The following is a 7,243-nucleotide window of genomic DNA, read 5'->3' as shown; positions in this document are numbered from 1 at the left end:
AAATAATTGAAAACCAATAATGAAAAAAAACCCAAATGAAAGTAAAGAAGGGACACAAACCCCAAAGATTCTGCTTCAGATAGGTAAATCAAGAATTTTTCTTTTTAAAATTAGTTTAAATTTTACAAAATACAAAATCATTTGACAAAAGGCAGAAGAAACAAAATATTTTTGGGTTTTAATGACTGATATACAGTCACCCTTTTTCAAATTTACGATGGATTAGCTTTTTATTGTGAAAGCCTACTTTGGTGCTGATATTTGGCTAAGTATAAGACTGTCCCAGCAGATGGAAATAAAATCCTTTTATATATTATGAAATATATTATAAGTCTTAAGGTTTTTTAAAAAAAAGGTCAGTGACAAGGATATCAAATATACAGAGCTAAGATTAGATAGTTTAGTGGACAAAATGAGTAAAATATATATAGCAAAATATAACAGTAAATATACATAAAAAAAAGTAGGTAACAATTTACGAATAAACCCACTGACTTTGTAAATCATTTCATCTTCAAAAGCACCTTCCTTTTATTCACGATTTTTAAAAACTATTCTGCAGTCTTACTTTTATAATTAAATAACACGTTATAATTTATAATGCCTGGATCCTTGCCTTCCTAGGTATCCATTAGTATATCATTCCCATTCTTTTTTTTCTCTAGCTCTCTACTACACAGACTCAACATCATCTCATTTATTAAATTGAACGTTCCGACCCCATACATCCTTCTCCCAATGGCCAGGCTATGATTGGCACCCAGCAAAGGCCAAATATCTACATTACTTATATATATAATATATATATATATATATATATAATATATATATATATATATATTATATATATATATATATATTTTATATAATATATACAGGCTGCGAAGACTGAACCTACAGATCTTCTTGGTAATTCTCAATCATATTATAATTAGTTCTATCTCGTTTTTCAAAAACAACTAATTTATTGATCAACTTGTAATTCATTATGAAATTTAAATCAAAACAAAATTGTACTTGCGAGACACCCTCATTAAAAGGGTTGAATTTTAGATGATCTCTTTAGATAATATTTTAGATCCATTACAAATAAGATTTATTAGACAAAGGAGAGAGAAAAGAGCCATCGGCATTATGAGAGAGAAAAAAAAACAATGAAAATTTGATACCTTTCAATATCTATGGATTTATTTACTTACTTTCAGTTACGAGATTTAAAAAAAAGAAACTAAAATAATACCATCTTCATTTTCATCTTTAAGTGACACATTTTCAACAACTTGGGTGGTAAAAAAGCTGGAAAACAATGAATAAACTTGTCTTGAAATTACTTGTAATTTAAAGAGCAGAACTCACTTTTACGGTGAAATAATACGAAGGCTGCCCAAAGCTAATCAGAAGTGTTTATATATATATATATATATAAAATATATATTTTATATATATATATTATATATAATATATATATATATTTTATATATATTATGGTGTATTCACAGATAAAGGGGAAAAAAAACACCTTGTTTAATTTAATTGGGAATTGTGTATCAGATTAGTACTATTGCAAAACGAAAAAAATAAATAAATAAAAAAAACGAAAAAAAAAAGAAATAGATAAACAAACAGATAAAAAAAATAAGATTTTGTAACGTTGCCAACGGAGGCAAAAATGAAAGGGAAGGAAAAAAAAATAAAAAAAAAGGGGAAAGGGAAAGAAAAAAAAAAGGGAAAAGGGGAAGGAAAAAAAAATAGAGAGAAAAAAAAAACAAAATAGTAAATTTATAGTATCTTTGCAAAAACAACTGTTTTAGATAGGATGGGGGGAAACATGTTATCCAGCATTAATTAATATTTGTTAGGAGGGAATAATGGTAATGAAATGATTAGATAAAAAATTTGGGAAACAAAATTGAATAATATAAAAAATAGTAATAATATTTGCGTTATTTTATTTAAGAATATTTTCATTATTATTTCTTTAAATTTTATATCACCACAAAAACGGTCCCCTTTATCACCATTATTGTAGTCTTTCGATTCTTTAAATATCATAGTCAACTTGACTTATATTAGATAATTGCCCAAAAATGTCTAACTAACTGTATTTTTTTTAAGTTTTTTTTTGTGTTGCTGCCAAATTGGTTTTCCAAAACCCTTTTTTAGAAAGCTTTTCGTGGTTACTCTCTCTCTCTGTCTACTCTACTCTACTCTCTCTCTCCCCTTCTTTCTCCATCTGTCTATCTATCTCTTGAATGCAATACACACAACACAACAACAAAAAAAAAAAAAAAAAAAAAAAGTGTGTGTGTGTGTGTAGCATGCATGCATATAATGAATATGTATTATATATACACACACACCACACAACATATAAATTATATATATATATATATATATTATATTATATATTATATAATCCACCACACATACACACACCACGCACACGACACGCACACGCACCGCACACACACACACACACACAACACACACACCCCAACACCTACCACACACATCTATCTATCTATCTATGTGTGTTGTGTGGTGGTGTGGTGGTGTTTTGGGGTGTGTGTGTATGATTATTATTATATTAAAATATATGTATATAAAAATACATAAATTTACATGATATATATACATATATATATATATATATTATATAATTATTATATATTATATATATATATGTACACATAATTTTAATATCTTGGATAGATAGTAGATATGGGTGTGCGTTTTTATATATTATATATATATTTAATATATATAAAATATATATCACAATAACGGTATGTATTCTGAGCGCCAGGACCTCCACCATCCTTCCCCACTCAACCGATCTTGCGCTTTTTTCTACTTGTACCATCGACACCCCGCAAACATCTTTGATTTTGTCGCTAGTCTGTTTTGGGTTTTGCCTTTCCTCTTTTTCCCCCATCACCTTTTCCTGTCAGCAATTTTTTTCTCAAGACTTTACTTCATCACAGAAATAAACTTAGTTCCTTTTTTTAAGATGCCAAAAACCCGGTCTTTACAATTTATTTTTTTCAGCATTTATCTTTTTTTTCTTCTCGTAATTTTTAAATGTGTATTCGGTTAACACCACTTAAAAAATTTTGATTTTTTTTTGTCTTCTTCTCAGCACCAACACCCCAGAACCATAGACGCAATGGGAAAACAATGATTTCAATAACCTCATTTTTGTCCGTAAGGTAATGGTTCAGTTTTCCAGATGTTTTTTGAGAGCAACTGTGGCAATTCTTTTTATCCCGGGTAAATATCATAGTATTAGTTAAAACAGTCTAAGAAAAAGGAACTTTTTCACATTTTCACAACCACCCCATTGTTGTAACATGCTCATATCTTTTATTGTGGTTATCTTGAATCTTCATGATCAGTTTTTTTGGGCTTTAAGAAAAAAACCCACCCTTTTTTTCGCTTGTTTCTCAAACTTATTTAACAGTTGTTGTATTTCCTGATACTGCTGGAATTTAAAAAATTTGTTTTTGGCGTATTTGTTTTGAAATTTTGTATCCCCCAAAACATCTACAGTTCCTTCAAAATTCTCTAAAGATCTTCAAAATGCTTCAAAATATATTTTAAAAAGGGCGGAGACAGAATGAAACCTTGTCCACCCCTTTGGTTGACTTTAAAAACCATTTTTAACCCCATATGTGGTTTTAATTTGTTTTTGTTGGCAACATGGCTTTTTAGTGGATGAGTGTTTGGGAAACCCTCCATCGTCAGTTATTTAGGGGAATCGTGTAACAGTATAAAAGCCTTCAAGTAATCAATGAAACACAGGTATAGGTCTTTCTGGTATTCTCTGTTTTCATATGAAAATTTTTAGATTTAGAATCGGTTTTTTGGGCCCTTTTCGGGGGAAAAAACCTGCTTGTCCGTCTGAATTTTTCTTTTAAAACTTCAATTTCTTTCTTTCAGCAATAATTTTCAAAAAATTTTGTCGGGACTTTTAATGCAATTGTCCGTTATTGTTGCTTTGGGAGTGCATCCCCTTTTTTTGGGTATGGAGTAAAGATGATTTTACCCAGTCTCCGGCCCTTTTTTCTTCTTTCCATTTTTTGTACAAAGTTTGTAGAAGTATTCAACACTTTCCCCAGATTTGATAGTTTGGTTATTTGATCTTTTCCCCGGGCTCTTGTTTTTTTAATTTTTTATGGTTTTTATAATTTAGTCTAGCAGGGGGGGGTTCATCTCGCTGTCATTGGTAAATTTAAAGTTGTTTTTGTCTTTATTTTTTTTTGTATAGGTTGGGCAATAGATTCCATCATCTTTGACTTTTTTTCCAACTAAACTAGCCATTTCAGTTTTGATAGCGCCCTTTGTGGGTTTAAAATTTTTCGTGAAATGTTTCGGCCCCTTTGGGGAGATTTCTTTAATTGTCTTATTGTAGAACAGTTTTAAATTCTTGACAATGTTTTTTAAATATTTTTTTTTATTGTCGCAAAAATCTTTGAATTTTTGTTTTTGTTTTTGTGAATTATTATTTAAACGGGTTTTTAATCCCCTTTGATTTTAGGCATCTTCTTGTTTAAATTTTCACTTAGGTTTTTCCGGGGGGTTTTGGTTTTTTTCTTTTTGGCGATAGTTCTTAAGCAGCACTCAGCAAGGTTTTTTTCCTTCTTCCCACAACTCATTTATATTTTCACATTTTTGAGTATTAAATTTTGTTTGACACTGTAATTCTGTATTGTTTTCAAGAGTTTTGTAGTCGAGCTTTTGAGGTGGTGTTGGAGCTCCCTCTTTTCGAGTTTATTTTAAAGTCGATAGTTTGTAGTTTTGGGCACATTTTCAGTCGACACAGGTCTTTTCTTGGGATTTTTTATACAATTTTCCATTTCTGGGGTTTAACCAATGTAGTCAATTTTGGGTTTCGGTTCTTTTGTCGGTGAAAAACCCCGGTACAAGTGTCTGGGGGGGGTTTGGGAAAAAGTGTTGGGGTATAACTAAAATTTTTTTACTACAAAATTTAATAAAAAACTTCAATTTTTTCATTTTTTTCTCCAAAGGGCCCAATTTTCCACAGGTGCATTTTTTTGATTTCTTTTGCCTACTTGGTGTTGAAAATCCCAGATTTCTTTTACATTTTTGTTAGGGGTTGTGTCTAAATTTCTTGGAGAGGTTTTAAAAAAATTTATTTCTTCATCACTTGCAATGTTGGTTGGGCGTAGCATTTTATAATATAAGTTATGAGGTTTGCTTGTATCTACTTTTTAAAATGCGATCTTTATTGGGCTGAAAATTCCCTTACTTTTCCCAATTGGTCTCACTGTTCCTGTAATTTTAAAGGTATCTATCCATTCGTAAAGGGACAGATGTAATTTTCCCAACTCTTCATTTTGCTTTTGTTCCCGTTCCGATTTTAATGTGTTTCTAATTGGCATGTTTTTTTTGTTTTTTGTCTTCCAGAGCATATTTAACATTTCAGCGGTTGCTCTGAACAACCGCCCCTTTATAACCCCCGCGACGGGAAAATGTGGTATGAATGACAATTCTGATTTAACATGGTGTTGAGTTTTTAGAAGAAAAGAAAAATCGAGTGAATCCCCAGGCTCCTCTCAACTCGCAGTCCCAACTAACAGGAGGAACTATCTCTGCCGCTTTTAAAAAGTTTCACTGTAATACGCCCGACATATTTTATGGTGAAACAGTAATCAGTAGAAAAGAAAGGGTTTCACCCGAACACTGCCCCGCTGCCGACAGCTTCACCGCAACCCCCGGCATGGGGACTATAAGGTGTTATTTATAAAATAAAATATATTTTAAATATATATTATAATATAATATATATTAATAGTATATAACACACACACACCACACACACACACCACACACAACAATACAACTACATAAATACATACATACATACACACACCCACCACACACACACACACAAAACCCCCCCCCCCCCAACCAAAAACACACACAAAAAAACTTAATTTTGTATTTTAGATATTTCAGCACACCAAATTTAAAAGATTTTGGATTTTGAAATATTTCATATAAAAAAACTTCTTATAAAGAAGCAGGTAATGACCCAAAATGATAAAAAGTAACTTTGTACGAAATTGTTATCATATAACTCTATGTAATTAATTCTTTTCCATACCCTTCAAAAAATGATGGCGCTACATAACGCCATTTCGAGTAAGGGGATTTTCCCCAATGTATAAAGTTTATCTCATCAGAAGGGACTAAGCCCTGGGGGCGCATGGCCGCATCCCCCCTTCGCTTCCCGCCACGAGGGTCCCTCATGGCGAGTATCCCAAGCAGGCCCCCCCGGGCCCCTTTTTAAAATTCCTTGCGACAGGGTTTATCGAAATGCCCCCAAACCATGACCCCTTGTGTCGTCCCCCGGGTTCCTCCCAACCAGGATTGTCGGCAAAGAGACAACCCGATGGGCAGGATCACCCCAGGGGGAAAGGGGCTAGGTGCCCAAAGTCTGAGTTGGGATCCCGGGTTAGGGAGGTAACAGGTCCCCTGCCCCGTCTCATGGAGACATCGTCCTGCCAACTGTACCCAGATCCCGGGGAAGAGGGTTGTTACAAAAGGTATCAAGACGAGCTCCAAAGGGGTAGATAGGTCCAGGTTTCGCTTCCATGAAAAAAAGGCAGTTCCCCCCCCCCCCCCGGCCCTTTAAAAACAGTAGCTTGGTCCTTCTGCAAAAATACCGAATCTCCAAATGCTCTTTTTGATCGAGTTCATAGTCCTGCGCCAGACCAATCGTCTACTGCTTTTTTGGTCTGACAGCCCCGAGATATGGTTTGGTGCGAGGGCACAGCCCTTTATCACCCCGAATTAACAGAAAAAAAGTTTTACGGGTTTAAGCACTGTCAGTACCGGTTATAGGCGGTTGGAATTCCCTGAGTCTCAGAACCCCCCTAGCGATTTTCGATCCCGGGCAAACGCCTTCTTGAGGTCGGTAGGCTGCAAGAATCCCCCGCCCAACTCACGAGGCTTTCCCCAATTATCGAAGCGCAGGATCAGCTATTGGGGGACTTGCCAGAAGTGAATCTGACGCTCCGGTCTCTGGGCCGTAGGTGGTCGCGGACCCTTTTAAAGAATGTGGGGGAAAACTTTGCCTGGTTTTTGAGCAGTGTAATGCCACAGCATTGTACAGTCCCAACGATCCCCTTTCCCCCCCAGAGAGGGATGACCAAGGGCCTTTTTAGGTAAAGGGGGGAAGGTACAGACTGCCAGATGGCAGCAAAACGCATCAAGCCCC

This window comes from Penaeus monodon, chromosome 41 (assembly GCF_015228065.2).
Source record: "Penaeus monodon isolate SGIC_2016 chromosome 41, NSTDA_Pmon_1, whole genome shotgun sequence".
Classification (NCBI taxonomy): Eukaryota; Metazoa; Arthropoda; class Malacostraca; order Decapoda; family Penaeidae; genus Penaeus; species Penaeus monodon.
Note: the sequence above shows the minus strand (reverse complement) of the source record.